Raw genomic sequence first — 25,351 nt, forward strand, 5'->3', positions numbered from 1 at the left:
CCTGTCTGGCTGTCATTTGTTCTCACCCTTTACCTGCTTTGAACGTGTTGGATGTCCTGAGTGCCACAGGCAGGAGGTGCTCCACTCGATGGGAACATATCTTCTATCTGCTGGTTCACTCCCCAAATGGCCATAATGGCTGGAGCTAGGCTAATCCAAAGCCAGGAGCCAGGAGCTTCTTCTGGGTCTCCCATGTGGGTGCAGAGGCCCAAGGATTTGAGCCATCTTCTGCTTTCCCAAGGCATTAGCAGGGAGCTGGATCAGAAGTGGAGCAGCTGGGACTTGAACTTTCACTCATATGGGATGCTAGTGGGGCAGGCAGAGGGTTAACCTATTAGGCCACAGCGCTGGCTGGCGGGATGATCTTTGTTAGTGCCCCCGGGTTGTCCTGAATGTCTGGCTCCTATGCTGCCTAGATGGACGTGTCTGGACAACACACAAGCCAGGAAACGTCTCTGGCTTGCCCTGAGGCCTGGGGCCAGCAGCCCAGGCTCCTGGCCTCTCTCCCCCTGGGCTTCACGGCGGCCTTCCAAATTCCCAGGGAGAAAAAGCCCCTGGCTCCCCTTTTCTTTTGCCTTTGCTTTCCATGTCTTGTTTCATTTCTGAACTCAGCGCTAAGCTGCCCCAAGGCCCTCTGAGCCCTGGAGAGAGGAAGGATCCACTTAAGGCTTATTGTCAAGGTGCGCGCCTCCAGCCTAGGGTCTCTTCCGACCCCTTGTCCCCTTCATCTGCTCCCCACTTCCATCTTCCCCTGCCCCTGTGGGTAACACCTTGATCAAAAGAGTATGGGAAGGGCACGGAAGGAAGAGTAGGTAGGGGCAGGGAAAGAAGAGGGCAGGGCTTATACACAGCGCAGGGTGCACCTGTGAGAAGAGACCCAAGCCGCAGGAAGTGTGGTCTAGGCCCTGGGGCATCCAAGAAACTGGGGGACAGAGAGTGAGTTCTGTGGTTGGGATGTCAGCAAAGGTTTCCATGGGCTCTGAGCCGAGCTTAGAAGGCAGGCTCAGTGGAGGTGAGGCTGGGGAGCCTCGTACGTGAACCGGCTGTGCACGAAGTGAATGCATTTCTTGTGTTACTCAGAGACTGCCCTTCCTTTCCCAGCACGGGCTGGTCGGTGGGAGGCATATTTGGCTGGGTGGGAATTGGGGGGTCCATGAAGAGACAGTAAGAATGGGAGAGGCTGCGGGGGCCAGATTGCTTTGAGTGGCACCCTAGTTTGGCAGCCAATTCCTGGGACACATTTAAACTCTGAAGGCCAAAAGGAGGCCCCAGGGGCAGTTGGGCACTGTCACCCTTGTCCCCCAGTGGGGAGGACCCTCCCCATCCAGTTGCCTGGGGGCCCTCGCTGGAGTGAGCTGTGAATCCTGTCAGGACAGGTCTTCAAAAAGTCTGTGGGGAATGAACATCATGAAAAACTGTGCATGGCTTTCAGAAAGTTTTTTTTGCACCAAAATAAACTTACCTTGTACTTTTATTTCCCATGAGCTTTTCAAAGTCCCTTCATCTAGGGCAGCCCTGGGTAGTGTCATAGATTTCCTAAGAGGGCAGAATTGCTGGGTGGAGCCCATTAAGGGGCAGATCCAAAGGTGGTCTTCCTTCCACGCTTTAGGCACCACCCCTTTTCTTTCACAGCCATGACCACTACCAGCAGCAGTATACGATAAAAAGATCAGTCCTCAGTGTAAATAAAACATACATATCCAGTGCAGGCAGAGAAACACAGATGTCGCTCCTTCTAACTCAAAACCTGGTGTTGCACCGATGAGTTTCGGAGTTCAGTGGAGGAGAGTGAGGCCGCAGGTCTCTGAGGCCATATGATTCTCATGGGATCGAGGTGCTTCGTTCTGAAGGGCGTGCTTCCTCACTCCCACTCGGGCACACAGGTACCATATCACCCATTCGGCTGTCCACTTGCATATGTGTGCCAACCACTCCTCCCTGCAGCAAGGCCTGGGCCAGGGAACTAACGTTCAAGGGAGGCTGGTGTCACCTGAGTCCTCAGAGTTCTCCGGAGCCTTGTGCTCTCATTCTCTCTCTCTCTCTCTCTCTCTCTCTCTCTCTCTCTCTCTCTCTCTCTTGACAGGCAGAGTGGACAGTGAGAGAGAGAGACAGAGAGAAAGGTCTTTCTTTGCCGTTGGTTCACCCTCCAATGGCCACCGCGGCCGGCGCACCGCGCTGATCCTAAGGCAGGAGCCAGGTGCTTCTCCTGGTCTCCCATGGGGTGCAGGGCCCAAGGACTTGGGCCATCTTCCACTGCACTCCCAGGCCATATCAAAGAGCTGGCCTGGAAGAGGGGCAACCGGGACTAGAACCCAGTGTGCCGCGCCGCAAGGCGGAGGATTAGCCTGTTGAGCCATGGCGCCGGCCCTCATTTTCTCTCTCTTAAAAAGATGTAAGAGGCAGAGAGAGAGAGAGAGAGCGAGCTCTTTTCCACTGGTTCACTGCCCAGATGCCCACGATAGCCAGGGCTGGGCCAGGATGAAGCCTGGAATTCCGTCCAGGTCTCCCAGATTGGTGGCAGAGATCCAATTAGTTGAGCTATCACCGCTGCCTTCCAGGGTCTGCATTAGCGGAAGGCTGGATTCAGGAGCTGGAGCTGGAACACCGCTACTCTGATGTGGGATGCGGGCGTCTTAACTGCTAGACCAGGTGTCTGCCCCATCCTTGCACTGTGTGTAAGTTGCTGTGTGACCCAGGGCTTGGGTGCAGGCTCTGAAGCCAAGGAGTCTGGGTTCAAATTCAAACCCCGTGATTTTGGGTCACATTGCTAACCTCTGTGCCTTGGTTTTCTCATGGGTAAAGTGGGAATGATGGTTCCTGTCTTTATAGGGTTGTTGGAAAAATTATGTAAGTTAGTACACATTGTTAGCTCTTGGAATTGAGGCCATTGAACTCACCAGTGTAGGGAGTGTGCTAATAAGGAGCAAGCTTATGCCAACCCCACAGAGGTCTTTGGCACAGTGAGTGGAGTTCGGTGGCAGTCCTTGCCACAAGCATGATGATGAGGAAGAGTAATTAAACAAGTTAGTGTATACAACATTCTTAAAAGAGTGGCACACATGCAGGTGTGTCAACAAGTTTATGGAAAAACAGAATTAAGCTAAGTTTATTTTGATGCAAAGCTTTTTTTAAGAGAGCTTTTATTTAATAAATATAAATTTCATAAGTACAACTTTTGGATCATAGCAGTTCTTCTCCCCATACCTGTCCTCCCATCCCTAAACCATCCCACCTCCTACTCTTTCTCCCATCCCATTCTTCATTAAGATTCATTTTAATTATCTTTATATACAGAAGATCAACTCTATACTAAGTAAATATTTCAACAGTTTGCACCCACACAGACACACAAAGTATAAAGTACTGTTTGAAGACTAGTTTTGCCGTTAATTCTCATAGTTCAACACATTAAGGACAGAGGTCCTACATGAGAAGCAGGTGCACAGTGACTCCTGTTGTTGATTTAACAATTGACATTCTTATTTATGATGTCAGTGATCACCGAAGGCTCTTGTCATGAGCTGCCAATTCTATGGAAGCCTCTTGAGTCCACAAACTCTGACATTATTTAGACAGGGCCATAGTCAAAGTGGAAGTTCTCTTCTCCCTTCAGAGAAAGGTACCTCCTTCTTTGATGGCCTGTTCTTTCCACTGGGATTTTGCTCACAGAGATCTTTCATTTAGGTCATTTTTTGCCACAATGTCTTAGCTTTCCATGCCTGAAATACTCTCATGGGCTTTTTAGCCAGATCCGAGTGCCTTAAGGGCTGATTCTGAGGCCAGAGTGTTGTTTAGGTCATTTGTCATTCTATGAGTCTGCTGTGTGGCCCACTTCCCATGTTGGATCATTAGCTCCTTTTTAATTTTATCTATTATTATTAGCAGACAGTTGGTCTTATTTATGTGATCCTTTTGACACTTAATTCTATCTTTATGATCAGTTATGAACTTGAATTGATCACTTTAACTAGTAAGATGGCATTGGTACCTGCCAACTTAATGGGATTTGGAGTCCCATGGCAAGATTTTTAAAAAAAATTTTTTTTTTTTGACAGAGTGGACAGTAAGAGAGACAGAGTCAAAGGTCTTCCTTTTTCCATTGGTTCACCCCCCAATGGCTGCTGCGGCTGGTGTGCTGCGGCCGGTGCACCACACTGATCTGAAGCCAGGAGTCAGGTACTTCTTCCTGGTCTCCCATGCAGGTGTAGGGCCCAAGGACCTGGGCCATCCTCCACTGCACTCCCAGGCCACAGCAGAGAGCTGGACTGGAAGAGGAGCAACCGGGACAGAATCCGGTGCCCCGACCAGGACTAGAACCCGGGGTGCTGGCGCCATAGGTGGAGGATTAGCCTAGTGAGCCGCGGCACCGGCCCATGGCAAGTTTTTAGCTTTACTCTTAGGGGTAAGTCCGAGGGAATGTGATGCAAAGCTTTTTTATATCCATGCCTAGGTTTTTTTCCCGAATACGTATTTCTATGAACTTAAGTTATTGTTTTTTATTTTATTTTAAAGGCAGAGAGACAGACATGGAGATTTTTTTTTTAAGATCTATTAATTTATTTGAAAGGCAGTTACAGAGAGGCAGAGGCAGAGAGAGAGAGAGAGAGAGAAGGGTCTTCTTTATGCTGATTCACTCCTCAATGGCCACAATGGCTGGACCTGGGCTGTTACAAAGCCAGGAGCCAGGAGCTTCTTCTGAGTCTCCCATGCAGGTGCAGGGGCCCAAGGATTTGGGCCATCTTTTACAGCTTTCTCAGGCCATAGAAGAGAGTTGGATCAGAAGTGGAGCAGTCAGGACTCCAGCTGGCACCCATCTTGGATGCTGGCTTTGCAGGCCTGGGCTTTAACCCACTGCACCACAGCGTTGGCCTCACAGAGAAATCTTTCATCTGTCTCACTGCCCAGATGCCTGCAAAAGCCAGGCCTGGGCCCAGCTGGACCCAAGCACAAGAATCAATCTGGGTCTTCCCATGGGTGGCAAGGACCCAAGTAGGAAACATTATCTGCTGCCTCCCAGGGTGTGCATTAGCAGGAAGCTGGATTGAAGTAGAGGAGCTGGGACTTGAACCAGGTGCTCTGATATGGGATATAGGCATCCCAAGCAGTATTATAACTGCAATGTCAAATATCTGTGTTGCCATGGACTTTTTTTTAAAAAAAAGATTTATTTTATTTATTTGAAAGAGTTACAGGGGATGGCACTGTGGCACAGAGGGTTAATGCCCTGGCCTAAAGTGCCAGCATCCCATATGGGTGCCAGTTCGAGACCTGACTGCTCCACTTCCAATCCAGCTCTCTGCTATGGCCTGGGAAAGCAGTAGAAAATGGCCCACGTCCTTGGAATCCTGCACCTGCGTGAGAGACCCGGAAGAAGCTCCTGGCTCCTGGCTTTGGATTGGCTCAGCTCTGGCAGCTGCCACCATCTGGGGAGTGAACCAGACCATGGAAGATTTTCTTTTTCTCTGTGTCTGCCTCTCTGTAACTCTGCCTTTCAGGTAAAAAAAAAAAAAAACAAAAACAAAAACAAAAAACAAACCTTTAAAATTTATTTGAAAGGCAAAGTTACAGAGAAGCAGAGAGAGAAAGAGAGGTCTTATATCTGCTGGCTCACTCCCCAAATGGCCTCAACAGCCTGATCTGGGCCGATCTGAAGCCAGGAGCCAGGAGCTTCTTCCGGGTCTCCCATGCAGGTACAGGGACCCAGGGACTTGGGTTATCTTCTACTACTTTCCCAGGCCGTTGTAGAGAGCTGGATCGGAAGTGGAGCAGCCGGGACTTGAACCGGTGTCCATATGGAATACTAGCACTGCAGGTGGCAGCTTTACCTGCTAAGCCACGGTGCTGGCCCTGACCATGAACTTTTAAAAGACTCTTTGTGTGAATTTCAATTTTTTTGTATAATAATTGCATTTAAATTAAATTCTCTGATAACTTTTAAAAAATTTAAAAGAATTTATATATTTATTTAAGCGGCAGTGAGAGAGAGAGAGAGAGAGAGAGAGGAGAGAGACAGGCAGAGAGAGTCCACATCAGCTGGTATACTCCCCAAATGCCTGCAGTGAAACCAGGGTCTGGGACCTCAGTCCAGGTCTCCTGCATGGGTGGTAGGAACCCAGTTACGTGAGCCATCGCTGGTGCCTCTGGGGAATGCCCTGTCAAGATGCTGGGTGAGGAGCTGGAGCCTGGTGTCAGCCCCAGACACTTGAGTATGAGGCTGGGACACCTTCGCTGGCGTCATAGCCAATCAGCCAACACCCGCCCCTTTGTGAGCTTTTGGAAATACCATCTCATTATCCTCCTTAGAGGTCTGCAATGGTCCTGTTTTGCCATCTGTAAATGGAAAGATGGAGCATCTGATTCGCATCTCAAGGAAAATGAAGTTAAATAGGAGAGGTTCTGATGTTCGTAAAGAAGTGTTGAGAATCTATGGCATTATTAATTTTTTTTTTTTTTTTTTTTTTAGTTTTTGACAGGCAGAGTGGACAGTTAGAGAGAGAGACAGAGAGAAAGGTCTTCCTTTTTGCCGTTGGCTCACCCTCCAATGGCCGCTGTGGCTGGCGTGCTGTGGCCGGCGCACCGCGCTGATCCGATGGCAGGAGCCAGGTGTTTATCCTGGTCTCCCATGGGGTGCAGGGCCCAAGCACTTGGGCCATCCTCCACTGCCTTCCCGGGCCACAGCAGAGAGCTGGCCTGGAAGAGGGGCAACCGGGACGGAATCCGGTGCCCCGACCAGGACTAGAACCCGGTGTGCCGGTGCCGCAAGGCGGAGGATTAGCCTATTGAGCCGCGGCGCCGGCCGGCATTATTAATTTTTTTAAAAAAATATTTATTTGAAAGGCAGAGTTACAGAGGGGCAGAGGCATAGAGAGAATTATTAATTTTTTTTTTTTACTCCTAGAACAAGTGTGCTAGAAGGGAGTTTTTAAAAAGGTTTATTTTTTAGAATGGTAGAATGACTGAGAGAGAGGGAGAGACACACAAGGAGAGACAGATCCTCTATCTGCTGGTTCACTCAACAGATGGCTGCAATGACCAGGGCTGAGCCAGGCGGAAGCCAAGAGCTAGGCTCTCCATTGCGGTCTCTCACATGGGTGACAGGGGCCCAAGCACTTGGGCCATTTTCTGTTTTCCCAGGCGCATTAGCAGGGAGCTGGATGGGAAATGGAGTGGCTGGAAGCACCGGCTTAATAGGCAGCACCACAGTGTTGGCTCCTAGAGGGGATTTTGAAAAGGATTTATCTAAAGGATGCTTTGTGTGGGAGCCCAGGTAATTGCATCCAGTGTAATTGGAGCTGCTACTGGGTGCTTCTGAGAAAGAACAAGAGTTTCACAGATGTCCCCACTTCACAGATGCAGATACACGGCACACCGAGGTGCAGCGACTCTGAAACACGATTAAACTGGCTCTAGCTTCCCTTTACCAGTGTCTCCTCCAGGGTGGAGGAAGACTTCTGGGGCTTGGAGAAGCTCTGCCTCTCCCACAGCTACTAGAGGGCTAGGAAGTCCAGGGAGCAAGGCCTGTGTCTTCCGGGGTGGCAGGGTTCGGTGGGGGGCCCTGCATCCTCCTGTACCCACTGGGGTGCACACATGCGGGCAAGTACCCAGGACGCGGTTTTGACAGGGAGGCCTCCCTGCTTTGCAAGAGGCATTCCAACCTCCAGAACTTCCAAACACCAGACCCCTGTGTTATTTTTAACTGTCCGCGTGGTATAATTGATGGTCCTCAATGGCCTCGTCGGAGACTCTAAACCCTGGCTTGTTTTGCATCCCTTGAATGGGCATGTGTCTGATAACCAAGCAGAGAAACACCTTATTTTCTGAATTGCCTGTTCTAAATCTCCTGGCCCGCCCCCCATCTCTAGGGGAAAGCAAGCAAGCTCAAAGATAACCTGAGCTCGCCCGTGTCTGTGGCTCCAGATGGGAGCGAGCAAGATTGTTTGTGCCTGTGACCTTCTCCTCCCCACCTCTCTCGCTGAGTCCCAAGAGTGCTGGACAAAGCCGCGTTTTCAGAGAGATAAAAGGCAGGCACTGAAGAGGTTGGCTCTCTCTCTCTCTCCCTCCTGGCCTCTTTTTCAGCCCCCACGTTTCCCAAGAGGTGAGCCACTTTCTCACTGTTCTCTGGGGACAGTCCCAGACAGATGCTGTTATTTAAGAGAGCATGGGATCTTGGGGTGTCCCGTGACAGGTCGTCCTGTGACCGTGGAGAACATTTTCAGTGGCCCGTGTCCTGGAGAAAGTGTGTCACCCCACCCTAGGAGCTTTTCCAGCTGGTCGCATTTCTCTTCTCTGTCTGCTTGCTCCCACTATGTCCCAGCCACAGGGCACTAGGCATTCATCCTGCCTTAGCTGAGCACCTACAATGTGTTGGCCACTGTGGCCCTAGGGACCCAAGGGTAAGCAAAAGCAACAGGGGCCTTATCTTCCTGGAACTTATGGCCCAGCTGAGGCTATGGCTGTTTATCATATAATTATGTCAGGGCTTTACCACGTCATCATGCAGATAATTAAGTAAAGTGGGGTTTGTGTTGTGTCAAAAAGCCCAGGATGATATAAGAAAGAATAGGAGGAGGAGGAATCATTCTGGTTTCCTGCGTGGAGGGAGAGTTTCCTTTGATTTTTTTTTTAAGATTTATTTCTTTATTTGAAAGGCAGAGAGTTACAGAGAAGCAGAGGCAGAGACAGAGAGAGAGAGAAAGAGAAATCTTCCATCCTCTGGTTCATTCCCCAAGTAGCCAGGAGTCAGGAGCTTCTTATGGGTCTCCTATGCAGGACTTAGGCCATCTTCTTCTGCTTTCCCAGGCCATAGCAGAGAGCTGGATTGGAAGTGGAGCTGCCAGGACTCGAACTGGTGCCCATATGGGATGCCAGCACTGCAGGTGGCAGCTTTATCTGCTGTGCCACAGTGTCGGCCCCTGGAAAGTTTCCTTGAGGAGGAAATACTTCATCCCAGACAGAGGGTGTCCAAAAGCCCTGTGACATGTTGGGGGACCCAAGTAAGACCATGGTAATTGGAATACTAACACATGAATAATTCTAAAGACTGGGTACGTTTAAAAGATCAATTTGGCTGGCGCCGTGGCTCAACAGGCTAATCCTCTGCCTTGTGGCACCAGCACACCGGGTTCTAGTCCCGGTCGGGGTGCCGGATTCTGTCCCAGTTGCCCCTCTTCCAGTCCAGCTCTCTGCTATGACCCGGGATTTCAGTGGAGGATGGCCCAAGTCCTTGGGCCCTGTACCCCATGGGAGACCAGGAGAGGCACCTGGCTCCTGCCTTGGGATCAGCGAGATGCGCCGGCCGCAGCGGCCATTGGAGGGTGAACCAACGGCAAAGGAAGACCTTTCTCTCTGTCTCTCTCTCTCACTGTCCACTCTGCCTGTCAAAAAAAAAAATGAATTAAATTATTTGAGAGGCAGAGAGAGAAGGAGGGGAGGGAGAGAGAGAGAGAGAGAGAGAGAGAGAGAGAGAGAGAGAGAAATGGGGAGTTTGGGGAAAGAGAGAGGGAGCTCCTGTCCACTGATTCACTCCACAAATGCCCACAGTGGCTGAGGCTGGGCCAGGGATGAAGCCTGGAGCTGGGAATGCAGTTCAGCTCTCCCATGTGGGTGGCAAGGACCCAAGTCCTTGAGCCATCAGCTCCAGACTCCCAGGGCGCACACTAGCAGGAAGCTGGTATTGCGAGCAGAGCTGGCGCTCAAAGCCAGGCACTCTGATGGAAGATGTGACTGTCCCAAGCAGTATCTTAACTGCTGCACCAAAGGACTGCCCCCTTGATGAGTAATTCTAAAGACTGTGTACGTTATCCTAAGAGCCGTGGAAAAGGTCAAGTCAGGAAGTGACTTGATCCAGCTAACACTCTAAAACTTTCCCTGTGGCTAAGGGAGACTTTGCACGGAGCCTGAGCAGGGTGAGGGAGTACTGGGAGAGGCTTTGCTATGTACACTGCAGACAATAAAATGAGGGGTGAGCACGTGCGTGAAGGACAAGGTGTTAACCAGCGCAGACTTTAACAGCAGAGTGTTCCTTCCTTTTACCTGCTTCCTTTCTTCCTTAAGTATTTTTTTTTAAATAATTTATTTTCATTGTATTTAAAAGGGAGAGAGACACCGAGAGAGTGATAAAGATTTTCCATCCACTGGTTCACTCTCCAGATGCCTGGAAGAGCTGGGACTGGGCCAGGCTGAAGCCGGGAGCCAGGAACTCAATCCAAGTTTCCCATGTAGGTGGCAGGGACCCAAGTATTTGAGCCATCACCTGCTGCCTCCCTGGGGGCACATGAGCAGGAAGCTGGATGAGAAGGAGGGGAGCCAGCACTTGAACCAGGCACTCCCAGATGGGATGTGGGCATCTCGAGTGACAACTTAAGTCCTCTGCCACCTGCCCGGCCCCCTTTTCCCTTTAGTTCTCCCCTCACGTGGTAGTTTAAATGAACTGACACCATGTTCCCCATCCCTGGGAATTCTTACTACTGTGGGTTGGTTGGTTTTCTTCCCAAGCAGGTTGAGCAGTCTGCCTCCCTCGGCTGTCCTTTGCTGTTGGCTCCAAGTGTTCCTCGGGGTCTCCCAGGCACGGCCTCTGGCTGACCTCCTGGAGGACTCTGAAGGCTGGAGAGATTTCTGGACCTCACCTGGAACTGCAGGATCAGAATCTGTGGGGGTGAGGCCATGCCATCAGGTTCTTGTACAAGCGCTAGGGAGTTTGCATACACAGTCCTTCCCAGCCCCCGATACTCAACAGCAATGACAATGGCGGTGAGGCATGTGGAGGGCGGTGGGGGAGGCTTGTGCTTCTGAGTCTCTCGGAATAACGCAGTGCCGCAGCCGAGGGCCCGTGGAACGTGGGTATCCTGCTTGGCAGAGTTACAGTGTGCTGCAGTTGGTGGCAGGAGAGGCTCAAAGCCAACGTGTGACTCAAACGCAGCGGGCCATCCGTATCTGCGTTTCCACATTCATGGATTCAACCAACCGTTCATGGAAGATGCTCAGAAGACATTTGTGCTGGACAGGTACAGACCTTTTTCCCCTTGTCATTATTCCCTAGACAATAGAGTGTGACAACTATTTACTTAGCATTTGTGTTGCATTAGGTGATATAAGAAACCTCGAGACTTGACGTGTACAGCAGCTGTAGCAAGGTTTTTTTTACCACTACTGTGCTGCTTTGTATAAGGAACTTCAGCATCTGTGGATGTTGGTATCTGTGGGGTGCATGTCCTGGAGCCCACCCTGCAGACACCGAGGGACAGTTCTACCCCACTTTGCCCCTCTTCTTTCACACCTGTTTTCTCTGGTGTGGGAAACAAAAAAATCAGTACCTTTTTGGGGGCTCACGACACCCATCTGAAAAATGGGAATCCAGTTACTCCTTGACAGTGTGGAATCAGGTGGGCTTCGTCTGTTACTATAACTTCATTAGGGAAGGTGTTGCACCTCTGCATAGGTGAGCAGGAGAGCCCGGAGAACTGTGTGTGCCCATTGCACATGGAGCTATGGGATGAAGGCATCGCTCCACTTACTCACACTGAGCCCTGTGGCTCTCTTGTGTTTGCACTCTCCGAGAGACCCTTGAGAGGAGAAGCAGGCAGAGGAAGAGAGACCTGTCTCTATTTCAAAGTGACCCTGGGTGCTATTGACCAGAGAGGGAGAAAGTTCTTTTGATGCACCTGTTCCTGCACTAGTGCAGTGCATAGGCAGAGCCAGGGCTTGCAATGGCAGCTCTGGAAAATGCTGTAGAGACCACTGTTGGGGTGCATTGAATTGAACCACTGCCTGCAATGCCAACATCTCAGATCAGAGTGCTGGTTTGAGTACTGGCTGCTCTGCTTCCAATCCAGCTCCCTGCTAACGTGCCTGGGAAGGTGGCAGAAGTACTTGGGCCCCTGCCTGGATGAAGTTCCTGGCTCCTGGCTTTGGTCTGGCGTAGTCAGGGTGTTGTGGCCATTGAGGAGTGAATCAGCAGATGGAAGATCTCTCAGTCTCTCTCAATCTCTTCCTCTTTCTGTCATTCTGCCATTGAAATCAATCTTATTTATTTATTTATTTGTTTTTGACAGGCAGAGTGGACAGTGAGACAGAGAGAAAGGTCTTCCTTTGCTGTTGGTTCACCTCCCAATGGCCGCTGTAGCTGGCACGCTGAGGCCAGCGCACCGCGCTGATCCAAAGCCAGGAGCCAGGTGCTTCTCCTGGTCTCCCATGGGGTGCAGGGCCCAAGCACTTGGGCCATCCTCCACTACAGTCCTGGGCCACAGCAGAGAGCTGACCTGGAAGAGGGGCAACCGGGACAGAATCCGGCGCCCTGACCTGTATTAGAACCCGGTGTGCTGGCGCCGCAGGCGGAGGATTAGCATATGGAGCCGCGGCACCAGCTGAAATCAATCAATCTTAAAAATAAAAGAGGGAGCATTGTGATCTCCATGGCTGTGTAGGCCTGAGAAGGTCTTGCATGGTCCTCAGGCCAACGAAAAGTGGGGCTGAGCCAGGGGTCCAGGACCTCCAGGTAGAGCAGCCCTGCCTCCCTTAGAGGTCACAGAGAGTCTTGGCAGTTTCTGCTCTGGTGTTTTCCAGCATGCAGCTGCCGGAGACAGAACTGTGAAAAGCTGTCGAGAGCTCCAGTGGTTGAAAGACCAGCATTTGGCCACTTTGGCCTTTGCCTCCTCTTTGGGAAAAAGCCCTTGGCTGCATGTCTCACGCACAGGCTAGAAAAGAACACACTTGTGAGCGCCGGTGGGGCTGGGCCACCTGCTCAGCCTCGCTTTGTTCTGCCCGCCCTCAGAGTCGAGAAGCTCCAAGGCAGCATGTGACACAGTCATGGTTCAGACAGTGGGTGCAGTAGAATTTCAGGGAAGGAAGAAATCAATGTCACTGGCCAACTTCATGGAGGAGGCAGGGCTCAGAGGGTGATGGGGGAAATGAGGGAGCTGATGAGAGAGAAACCATTCTGTCAGCACAGCACATCACTTAGAGGTTATTTAGCACGTCCTCTGGCAGAAGTCTCTGATACGATTTCTACTGTCTAGTTGGGGAACAAGAGGTATGTTGAATACCAATATCAGTATAAGACTGTAAGATACAAGTTGACGTTTTAAAAAGACTCATTTATTTATTTGAAAGAGTTACAGAGAGAGAGAGGGAGAGAGAGAGGCAGAGACTGAAAGAGATCATCTGTCTGCTGGTTCACTCCTCAGATGGCCGCAATGGCAAGTGCTGGGCCACCCAGGAGCCTCATCCGGGTCACCCACATGAGTGACAGAGCCCACCACTTGGGCCCTCTACTGCTGCTTGTCCCAGGCCGTTAACAGGAAACTGGATCATAAATGGAGAGTCTGGGACATTAACTGGCACCCATATGGGATGCTGACATTGCAGGTGGCACCTGCCATACCACAATGTCGCCCCCTAATACCCCAGGAGGCATGCAGTGGACACCAGGAGACGAGTTACAAGGTGGAACATAGTGATAATATTGATGGCCAAGGCCTTGTGTGTGGCTGTGTGCCGGATCCTGCAGTACCTGCATCATGGTGGCCTTTTACATGAATATGCACAACTGTTCCAGCCACCATCTCTTGACCACTTATGCTTTGCTCCCTGCAGGATGCCTTACATGGTCATTTACCTAGGGTCCCTTTAGCACTCCTGTGAAGCAGGTAGTATTCACTCTTTTGAAAGATGGGAGGCTGTGGCTCACTAGGCTAATCCTCCGCCTGCGGCCCCGACACTCCGAGTTCTAGTCCCGGTCGGGGTGCCGGATTATGTCCCAGTTGCTCCTCTTCCAGGCCAGCTCTCTGCTGTGGCCCGGGGAGGCAGTGGAAGATGGCCCAAGTGCTTGGGCCCTGCACCCGCATGGGAGACCAGGAGGAAGCACCTGGCTCCTGGCTTCGGATCAGTGCAGCGTGCCGGCCATAGCAGCCATTTTGGGGGGTGAACCAAAGGAAGGAAGACCTTTCTGTCTGTCTGTCTGTCTCTCATTGTCTATAACTCTCTCTCTCTGTCTAACTCTGCCTGGCAAAAAAAAAAAAAAAAAAAAAAAAAAAGAAAGAAAGAAATATGGTAACCCTCCAAGGAGTCTAAGCAGCTTGCCCAAGCCCCACAGCTGGAAGAAGTGGAGTTGCCTTGTGGACCTGCATCTGTCTTTTCAGAAGGATGGCTTGGGCTCAAAAAGGAGCAGTGAGAGCACCAGGCAGCCTGGGTGCTTGGGAGACAGGATGGGCAGGTCTCGAAGGGCCTGGTTGTAAACCCATTTGGCCTGACGGTTAAGACACCTGCATCCCATACTGTAGTACCTGGGTTGGATACGCGGCTCCAGCTCCTGACACCAGCTTCCTGCCACTGCAGATCCTGGGAGGCAGTGGTGATGGCTCAAATGATTGGGCTCCTGCCACTGACACGGAAAACCTGGGTTGAGTTCCCAGTGCCTGGTTTCAGCACCAGCTAGGTAGCATTATGAGCATTTGGGGGGAGTGAACCAGTGGACGGGTTCTTTCTTTCTGTCTACCTCTCGAATGAAAAGATCAGCACGCAACATTAAAACACCTGTGGGAAGTTTGGCGCCAATCCCTGTAGGTCGTGGTGAGTTATTTAAGGTTTGGCAGGATGGATGCTGGGCGTGATTAATTTGCAGGATGACTTGAGCTGGGAGGCTGCAGCCGGAGCATGGAATGAAGATGCTGGGATCTACCAGAGGGGAGGCGGGGGGAATGTGCCTGGTCAATCCAAGTAATGAAAACCCTCACAGCCCATCAAACTTAATTAAAATCAAATAAACGCGCCGACTAACCCATCTTATCCCAAGGAGGGGGAGAGAGAGAGCCCAGAGCAGTGCAGGGCCTTCATGCTGGTTTCCATCTAGCCACGGTGGTATGTGGTATTGGTAACGTATGCACACGCATTGACTGGGTCTCCTACCCCCTTAAGGGTTCAGCGTCCAGTGAGGTCCCTGGTGCCCTGTGGCAGTCTCCTTTCTTACCCCTTTCCACGGCTTCCCTACGACAGTTGCTCCCATATTTTTGTATTTACCAGAAATCTCTTTCCCTCTGCTCGCTCTTAGCAGATGATCTCACCCCAGACTGGTTCAAGAAAATCGAAGCCATGCAGCAGGAACTTCCCTGGCATCACTGTTCTCTCTGCCTTGTGGAGGCAAAAGCCACCTCTTCAGAAGGTCCTCCCCTGTTCACCTCATCTGGTGATGTCCTTGCGTCGTTCCCATCATCCTGGCTTCTCTCCTTCAGCCTGCATACAATATCAGAAAATAGCTTTGTGTATGTGTTGGCTGGCCTGTCTTTTGTCTGCCTTTCCTTTTGGAACATAAATTTCATGTGAGCCCAGACCTTGCCTGCCTTGGGCACTGTAGCCTGCACACAGGAGGTGTTTGGGGCATGTGAAAGCCCCTGGGCTGTCATGGCCATGGTTCAATCTGCATCTCTCATCCTGACTATATGACTGCCTGGTGTCCCCATTCAGTCTTACAACTTTCTTCTTTTTCTATTTTATCTGAGGGAGGGAGGGAGAGGGGGAGGGGGAGGGGGAGAAACTCGCACTGGTTTACTCCTCATATGCCTGCAAAAACCAGGACTGAGTTGGGCTGAAGTTGGCGCCAGTCACTCAATCCAAGTCCCCCAGATCGGTGGCAGGGACCCACCTTCTTGAGATTCATCACTGCCCTGCTGGGTGTGTGTTGGCTGGAAGCTGGGGTTAAGAGCAAGAGCTGAGAATTGAACCCAGGCACTCCGATAGGGCATGCTGGCTCAGTCATCGGCAACCTAACTGCCAGGCCAAATGCCTGCCCCAGACTTTTTCTTCGATGAATTTATCTTCTTTCCTGAAAGCCGCAGTTCTCCTGGAGGCTGACTGTTGTCTAAGCGAAAATCTCAGGGTCATCTCTGGCTCCTCCCATCCCTACCCCCACTTACACTTAGTCCCGAGTCTTGTTGACTTAACCTTGGTCATGTCTCTGGACTCTGTCCCCACCTCCATTCACCTCTCGTTCAGGCCACAGAATGGTTCCTAAGGACACTGGCCAGAGCTTCCTAATGGAGTTCCAGCCTGCAGTGTCCCTACCCACAGGGAGAACTTTGCATGGTCAGTTTCTTTTCTTTTCTTTTCTTTTTTTTTTTTTTTTTTTGAGAGGCAGAGTGGATAGTGAGAGAGAGAGAGAGACAGAGAAAGGTCTTCCTTTTTGCCGTTGGTTCACCCTCCAATGGCTGCTGCAGCTGGCGCATCGCGCTGATCCGAAGCCAGGAGCCAGGTGCTTCTCCTGGTCTCCCATGTGGGTGCAGGGCCCAAGCACTTGGGCCATCCTCCACTGCCTTCCCGGGCCATAGCAGAGAGCTGGCCTGGAAGAGGAGCAACCGGGATAGAATCCGGCGCCCCAACCAGGACTAGAACCCGGTGTGCTGGCGCCGCAAGGCAGAGGATTAGCCTAGTGAACTGCGGCGCTGGCCATGGTCAGTTTCTTTATACCTTCAGCAGCTCCTACTGGTTACAGAGTTCATCCGTCTGTCCACCCATCTGTCTGTGCACCCATCCAACCACTGTTTACTGAGCACCAACCCTGTGCAGCGCTCTGTGAGATACTTGGCTACAGAGCTGAGTGCATAGTCTTTGCTCTCATTAAGCTCCCACTGTGTGCCAGGTTGGGGCTACAGCGGTCCATGAAACAAAGTCCCTGTCCTGGGACTTACTGGTGGAGGAGGCCGAGAGTGGCCAAATACACAAGTGTAGCTGCTACGGAGGAAAATCCAGTGAGGGAAGGGACACCGCTCTGGGCTTGTCCCCTGGTAGAGGGCTCCCCTGATTGAGCAGAGAGCAGCTGCACGGGAGGGGGCACGTGCAGATAGTTGGTGGGTGGAGCATTCCAAGTGGATGGAGCAGCTGCTGCTCTGGGCCCAGGGCTCCCGGCAGGAGTGCGCTCTGGGGAGTGGAGGGATGCAATGGAGGGAAGGATCTGTTTTACCTGGACAGTCCAGGAGCCCTTCTCGGAGAACCCACCTCACAGCCCAACCTCCCATTCCATGTCCTTCCCTTGGGCTGTGAGCCTGAATCATGCTTGCCTGCGGGCTCCCCAGGCCATTGCTCCTGGGACACACCTGCCAGGACTTCTGTCCCCGACCCCTTGGCCCTTACCTGAGGTGCTCTTCTGGTTTCTACTAAGCCTTCAAGGCCTGAGCCGTCTGGAGGCAGAGCCATCCTCCCTTGGTGTGCAAGTCCTGCCCTGCCTACTTCATGCTAGTGGCCACTGAGCACGGTGACCTCCGGTGAGTGGCACCTGTGTCGGGTACCTCCCGCTGCCAGAGCTCCCTGGGCGATGGGGTCCGAGTCTGCTGGGCACCTGTTACATAGGAGGTTCAGTGCACGCTGAAAGCGAATGCCTTCGGAAAATGCTGCATCTTGTTACCTGGCCACTTGATCTAGACATGCAGAAACACACGTGCCCCTTTTCTGCACATCAGCGGCTTTTTCCGAGTCCTGCGATTCCCAGTGAGAGCAACAAGGTCATGAAATTAATTTGTCACTCCGGTGCCAGCTTCCCTCAGCTGACTCGCGGCCTAAGAAGGAGTTCTTAGACATGTGTTTCTCATCTATGTGCTAATTTCTCTCCCCTTTCTCAGTAATCGTCTCTTCCCTGCAAACTTGTGGGTGGTAACGGCCTTCAGGCCGGGGCTCCCCACTCCGGCATCCGCTGAGCAAATGTTTTCCAGCTTTGGCAGCGAGGAAGAGAGGGGTTCCTTGAATTAGCGAGGGGGGTAGGCATTGGGAATGCAGTGAGCTTTCTTCCCGTGTTGCAATGCGTGAGAGCATATTTGCTTACTTGAGAAAGGCCTAAGTGAAAATATGCATATATATGCAATATATATGTATATATATTTATATATTGCTATGGATGTCTTTAAGGAACTCTGTGATTTTTTTTCTTTCCTGATAGGGATAATATTTCCAGGTGTCCTGGGACTATTAATTATTTATTAATTTGATTAATTTATTAATTCAATAAATATCTATTGTGTACCCAGGTCTATTCTAGATGCTGGACATATAGCAGTGAAAAAAATGGGCACAATTCTTGTTCTCATGGAGTTTGCATTCTAGTGGGGGTACCCAGACAACGATCTAAGTAAATCAATGAGAAGGTGCGGAATCTGTGAAAGTAACCGAAGAAGGGGCTTGAGACAGGGAGGGTTTAAAACAAATTTCTCACTGATTTTATTTATTTGAAAGGGAGAGCGAGCAAGAGTGAGCAATAGCTCCTATCTGCTGGTTTACTCTCTCAATGCCTGTAGTGGTAAGGGCTGGGCCAGGCTGAAGCTAGGAGCCTGGCTCTCCCATGTAGTGGCAGGGACCCTACTACTCAAGCCATCACCTGCTGCCTCCCATGATGCACAGCTGGAATCGAGCAGAGCTGGGACTCGAACCCAGGCCCTCTGATGGGGGACGCAGTTGTCTAAAACAGCATCTTAACTGTGGGCCAAACAGGAGGGGAAGAAAAAAAGGCAGGGAGGAGGGTAAGAGGGAGGGGAAGGGAGGGAGAGAGGGAGGGGAAGGGAGGGAGAGAGGGAGGGAGGAAGGGAATATCATTATGTTCTTAGAATTGTATCTTCAAAGCACACTGAGTGTTAAAAACTAATCTAAAAAAAAAAAAAAAAACCCAAAAAACAAAACAAAAAAAACCCCAAACCTGAGGGGAAGGACAAAGTAAGGTGGCAGAGGAGCCAGTGGGTTAAGCCGCTGCCTGTTGCATTGGAATCCTGTATGGGCCCCAGTTCGAGTCCCCATTGCTCCACTTCTGATCCAGCTCTCTGCTGTGGCCTGGGAAGGCAGTGGAGGATGGCCCAAGTGCTTGGGCCCCTGCACCCACGTGGGAGACCTGGAAGAAGCTCCTGGCTCCTGGCTTCTGCCTGACCCAGCCCTGGCTGTTGTGGCCATTTGGGGAGTGAACCAGCAGATGGAAGATCTCTCTGTAACTTTGCCTTTCAGATAAGTAAATAAATGTTGAGACCCCAGTGAGAAGTGATATTTGAGGGTCATCTTGTAGAAGGGAACTCAAGGCAGAGGGAATAGCAGTGCAAATGTCCTGGGGTGGAAGTGTGGCTGATGTTTTGAGGAGCAGCAAGATGGCTAGTGTGACTGGAGCATGGTGAGTGAGGGGGAGAGGAGCAGGATTTTGCCTCATCTTTGGAGTTGGGAACCCACGGGAAGGTTTGAACAGCATCACCTTGCCTGCTTGGTGAGAGGAGGTGGAGGAGGCAGGGGCAGGGCCGGGAGGCCAGAAAGGAGGCAGTGGCTCGGACCAGAGCGGTCTCGGTGAAGGCTCTGAGGAGCAGCTGAGTCTATTTGGAGGGTAGAGATGACGGGGTTTATGAGGAGTTGGAAGTGCAGCCTGGCAGCACTAGTGGCATCGTGCATGACCCTGAAGTCTCTGGTGTGAGCAAGTGGAGATGAAGAAGGAACTGCTGAGGTGTGGGGGGCTGGGGGCAGCACGTGTGTGCGGGCTTCGCGGTGCACTTGGAAAGCTTGCGTTGCCAGCTGCATGTCCAGGTGGGGGTGGCCCACTGGTGGCTGAGTCTCCACCCAGGGGTCAGGGCCCTGGCCAGGGGACCTCGCTGGGACCAGGGGCAAACTGGCTGCTCTAATGGCACAGGGAGCTATCTCGGGGCATGTGCCATGGAGCTTAATGAAAGAAAAAAAATTCTTAAAGCATGTTGATTCAAGGAATGTGAACTAGCTGCAGCTATATATGGGGCATTGCACTGGCTGCTGAGGGTACGTTTCAAGAGCAGGACTGAAATGGTTTGCTCTCCCAGAGCCTGAGGTCTGTGGGGGAAAGTGCAGGAAACACACGTTCTTATTAGAACTCTGTAATCCACAGCTAGTCTGCAAGAGACCTTGTATCTTGATATAGCTTGATGAATGAATTAAAAACTTGAGACACTCTATTTCCATTATTGTGATACAGCAAGACAGTTGGAAAATGTGTGTGTGTGTGTTTTGCACACAGTTTTTTTTTGGGGGGGGGGCCAAGAAAGGTGATCGGGAGGTCTCTGTGCACTGAGTGCTGGCGTTACTTGGATTCACCAACCAGGCTGTGTTCCTCTATCAAGCATCCGTATCGGAGGCTACTATCCATGTTATGAGGTCATATAAGTTATCCACAGAAGGGGAATTTTGTTCTCAAAATTGCTACAGTTGAGGCTGGCACTGTGGCCTAGTGGGTAAAGCTGCCACCTGCAGTGCCGACATCCATGTGGGCGCCGGTTCAAGTCCCAGCTGCTCCACTTCCGGTGGAGCTTCTCTGCTGTGGCCTGGGAAAGCGGTGGAGGATAGCCCAAGAGGTTGGGTCCCTGCACTCACGTGGGAGACCTGGAGAAGTTCCTGGCTCTTGGATTTGGATCAGCCCAGTTCCGGCCATTGAGGCCATCTGGAGAATGAACTAGCAGATATAAGACCTCTCACTCTCTCTGCCTCTGCCTCTCTGTAACTCTGCCTTTCAAATAAATAGATAAATCTTTAAAAACGAAACCTGCTACAATCATGTATGCTAGTAAAACATCACCTAATTCATCTTCAGAAGTGGGTGAGAGGGAATAGGTGTGTAGCCTAATGGTTATTACCCCTTTCTCATGTCTGAGTGCCTGGGTTTGATTGCTGCCTCTGGCTCATGACTCCAGCTTCCTGCTAATGCAGCCCCTGGGAGACAGTGGTGACGGCTTAAGCACTTGGGTTCTAGCTCCCTACTTGGGAAAGCAACAAAGAACGGCCCGAGTGCTTGGCCCCTGTATCTACATGCGAAACTCGGATGAAGCTCTTGGATTCTGGCTTCAGTCTGGCCAACCCTGGCCATTGCAACCGTCTGGGGGGTGAACCAATGGATGGAAGATCTCTCTTTGTCTATCCCCCACCCACCCCCCCTGCCTTTCAAGTTAATAAAATAAATCTTTAAAACAAGAAAAAACTTGGGTTCCTTGCCATCCAGGATTGCATTCCTGGATCCCTGGCTTCAGTCCTGGCTGTTGCAGGCATCCAAGGAGTGAACCAGTAGATGTGTGCTATCTCTCTCTGCATCTAAGATAAATAAATAAATAAAGACAATTTAAAAAGTGCGTGAGAAGTATGCATGCAACATATTGAGACAGGATATGTACAACACAAAGAGAGCTAGGAGTTTGAATTAATGGTGACTACATATGACCTTAAGCAAATGAATTAGGGGCTGGCACTGTGGCTCAGTGGGTTAATGCCCTGGCCTGCAGTGCAGGCATCCCATATGGGCACTGGTTCGAGACCCAGCTGCTCCACTTCCTGTCCAGCTCTCTGCTGTGGCCTAGGAAAGCAGTAGAAGATGGCCCAAGTCCTTGGGCCCCCGCACCCACATGGAAGACCCGAAGGAAGCTCCTGGCTCCTAGCTTCAGATTGGTGCAGCTCCGGCCGATGCGGCCAAGTGGGGAGTGAACCATCTCCAGGTTACTTATAACACTTAATACAATATAGATGCTATATAACTGGTTGCTATACTGTATTATTTAGGGAATAATGAAAAGAAAAAGTGTGTACATATTCAGTACGGATGCAACCATTGTAGGCCTAACTATATGGTACGCAAATGGGATTTGAGATGAGCGATGCTTGGACAATGAGTGCTGGAGGGAAACCGATGACCTGTGATGTGGTGGGGGCTGAGCAGGGTGTGCCTGCTTGTTACTGCATCGTGTGGATTTTGTGCAGGGCTCTGTGCGTGGCAAAGTCAAGTTTTGCTTTTTGGATTTTTTTCCCTCAAATTTCTTTTTATCTGTAGTTGGTTGAATCTATGGATGTGAACCTATAGGTATGGAAGCCCAGCTGTGTAGTCAAGAGAGCACAGGCACACTCACATATATAGGCACACAGACAGAGGGAGGGAGGGAGGGATGGTGGGGGAGAGAGAGAGAGAAGGAGAGATGGGTAGTCAGATGGACAGATCATGGACAGGTGATGGGGAGCGGGCACACAGAGAATAATGGGAAGGAGAGAAAGGAAGTGTAGGTGTGTGGTGGCGACAGGTGAAGTCAGAAAACAGGTGAAAGGGGTCGCTGCACTCTGCTGGGGAGATGATACCGTCTGAACCTGGAAAGTCAAGAAAGAACAGTTAGGCCGGCGCCACGGCTCAATAGGTTAATCCTCTGCCTACGGCGCCGGCACACCGGATTCTAGGCCTGGTCGGGGCACCAGATTTTTGTCCTGGTTGCTCCTCTTCCAGTCCAGCTCTCTGCTGTGGCCCAGGAGTGCAGTGGAGGATGGCCCAAGTCCTTGGGCCCTGCACCTGCATGGGAGACCAGGAGAAGCACCTGGTTCCTGGCTTCGGATCAGCGTGGTGCGCCGGCCGCAGCAGCCATTGGAGGGTGAACCAACGGTAAAGGAAGACCTCTCTGTCTCTCTCTCTCTCACTATCCACTCTGCCTGTAAAAAAAAAAAAATCATAAAAATTAAAAAAAAAAAGAGCCGGCGCCGTGGCTCACTAGGCTAATCCTCCACCTTGCGGTGCCGGCACACCGGGTTCTAGTTCCGGTCGGGGCACCGATCCTGTCCCGGTTGTCCCTCTTCCAGGCCAGCTCTCTGCTGTGGCCAGGGAGTACAGTGGAGGATGGCCCAAGTGCTTGGGCCCTGCACCCCATGGGAGACCAGGAGAAGCACCTGGCTTCTGGCTTCGGATTAGCGCGGTGCGTCGGCCGCAGCGCGCCTACTGCGGCGGCCATTGGAGGGTGAACCAATGGCAAAGGAAGACCTTTCTCTCTGTCTCTCTCTCTCACTGTCCACTCTGCCTGTCAAAAAAAAAAAATTAAAAAAAAAGAAAGAACAGCTAAAAACGTTATTTAGAGCTGTGTGAAGAAAGATGAGAGTACTCAGTTGCGAGAATTGAACTGCAACGGACCATTATTTTGTATAACACATAACACTGAATTTAAAACATTAAGAAAAATTAAAATGAAGCAAAGGCAGATAACACATGGGTAAGAAATGGGTGAGCATGGCAGCAAAGTTATAGACTCCCAACAGGAGTATGTCCCTGGGTGGGCGTGGCATGGTGATGTCCCCTGCTGCCATCTGCTCCCAAGAGGAGCCTACATCACTTTGGCGTTTGAGATCTGTGACACAGAGAACTGAATTGGGGTGGGTAGTTGGGTGGCAACAGATGATGGATTTCAGGTTACAGTTCCTTCATTTGGGCACAAACCCAAGTGATTCAGAGATGCTTAGAGAACATGAAGTTACTTCAAAGAGTTCATAGATAAATGAAATTGAAAGCTAAGTTTATTTTGATGCAAAGAATTTGAAATCCATACAGGTGTTGGTTGAGGGCATGAGGGAAGCACCCCCCCTCCCCCCCTCCACACACACACAAAGTGGCTCTGCCTCAGAGCAGACTGGACACAGGCTGACTTTGAACAGAGTGTGTGGGAGTATTGCTCAGGTCCATACCCAGTGTCCCTGGGCAAGGTTGAGTAGGGACAGCCCGGGCGTCCAAATGTACCAACAGACTGGACGTGTGATTCTAGAAGGTTCAGGGGATGGTCTGGGAGTGGGAGGAAGCCAAGGAGAACAAATGAAATGAACTGTGCTGGTCAAAGAGAAGAGGAAGCCAGGGGCTGGGCAAAGCCTGGGTGAAAAGGCTCCAACCGGTGCTGAGCTTGGCTTTGGGGAAACACTGCTTCCCTGTTGCCCTTGCAAAGAAGTTCCTTTTTTACTGTATAATATGGAAAATTTCACACTCATACAGTGGGTATTTAATAAGTTTATGGAAATGGGTATTATGAAAAAGCTATGCATGGATATCCACTTTTTTTTGCACTAAAATAAACTTACTTTTCAATTCCATTTCCCATGAACTTTTTTTTTTTTAACATTTATTTATTTACTTATTTGAGAAGCAGAGTTAACAGACAGAGAGAGGGAGAGACACAGAGAGAGGTCTTCCATTGCTGGTTCATTCCCCAAATGGCTGTAGCAGCCAGAGATGGATGGGCCGATCTGAAGCCAGGAGCCAGGAACTTCTTCGGGGTCTCCCACGTGGGTTCAGGGGCCCATGGACTTGGGCCAGCTTCCACACTGCTTTCCCAGGCCATAGTAGAAAGTTGGATAGGAAGTGGAGCAGAAGAGGCTTGGAAGAGGAGCTGCCAGGACTTGAACCGACACCCATATGGGATGCTGGCACCACAGGTGGAGACTGAGCATACTGCACTACAGCGCCAGCCCCTCCCATAAGCCCATGAACTTTTTACACTTGAACTTAGCCAAAAGGCCGAGAAGCGATGCCATGAACTTTTTGAAGTACCTTGCGTAGTGGTGGACTTTGATATACTCGGCTTCAGCAATTAGCAGCTTATAGCCATCTTGACTGATGACCCACGCCTTTCCTGCCTCATTGGGGATTATTTTGACATAAACCTCAGACATACTGATTGTCAATATTTTACAGATACAATATGTATCTGTAAAAACTAATTCTTTTTCAAAAAGCATCATCTGAGTTAATAATTCCTTAATGCTATCATATATCTAGTTGATGTTGAAACATGTTTGTGTATGAATATGAAGGTACTGCAACAAATTCATGGAAAATGGAATTATAAGTTTATTTTGAAGCAAAAAATTTTGGAATTTATGCATGTTGAGGGTGTTAGTTACAAAAGCTCATTAAAATGCATATTATAAAAATGTGCATAGATTTCAAATTTTTTTGCAACAAAGTAAACCCATCTTAATTCCACCTCTCCATGAACTTTATGACATAGCCTTGTATGTAGTATACATGTATATATATATATATATATACACACACACACAGTGCTATTTAGCAGTTTTTTAAAAAGAATTTATTTTATTTATTTGAAAGAGTTACAGGGAAGTAGAGAGCGAGAGGTCTTCCATCTGCTGTTTCACTCCCTAAATGGCTGTAATGGCCAGAGCTGGGCCAATCCAAAGCCAGGAGATTCTTCTGGGTCTCCCACGCAGGTGTAGGGGTCCAAGGACTTGGGCCATCTTCTACTGCTTTTCCAGGCCATAGTAGAGCTGGATCAGAAGTGGAGCAACCAGTACTCTAACCGGTGCACATATGGGATGCCGATGCTTAAAATACCTGTTTTAGTAAGAAATGAAGTATGTTTGTTACTAAAATTTCCAGCAACACAAAAAAATAAGAGAAATATTACCCCAAATACATTAGATAAACATCTTATCTTAAAGATGCATTATTTTATTTATTTGAAAGGCAGAATGACAGAGAGGGGGAAACAAAGGGAGAGAGAGAGAGATCTTCCATCCACTGGGTCATTTTCCAAATGGTCACAATGGTCAGGGCTGGGCCAGGTCGAAACCAGGAGCCTGGAAC

General features: G+C 50.3%; 1 protein-coding gene and 1 non-coding gene across 3 annotated transcripts in view; both read left to right on the forward strand.

The window, feature by feature from the left end:
• Positions 1-25,351, forward strand: part of LOC133751222 (zinc finger protein DPF3-like) — a 239,582-nt gene that overhangs the window by 18,737 nt on the left and 195,494 nt on the right. The window lies entirely within an intron of this gene.
• On the forward strand, positions 2,855-2,995 carry LOC133751750 (small nucleolar RNA SNORA62/SNORA6 family). The gene has a single exon (XR_009864848.1). It is a non-coding gene; the product is annotated as a small nucleolar RNA SNORA62/SNORA6 family (small nucleolar RNA).

The sequence above is a fragment of the Lepus europaeus genome, chromosome 22 (genome assembly GCF_033115175.1).
Source record: "Lepus europaeus isolate LE1 chromosome 22, mLepTim1.pri, whole genome shotgun sequence".
Lineage (NCBI taxonomy): Eukaryota > Metazoa > Chordata > Mammalia > Lagomorpha > Leporidae > Lepus > Lepus europaeus.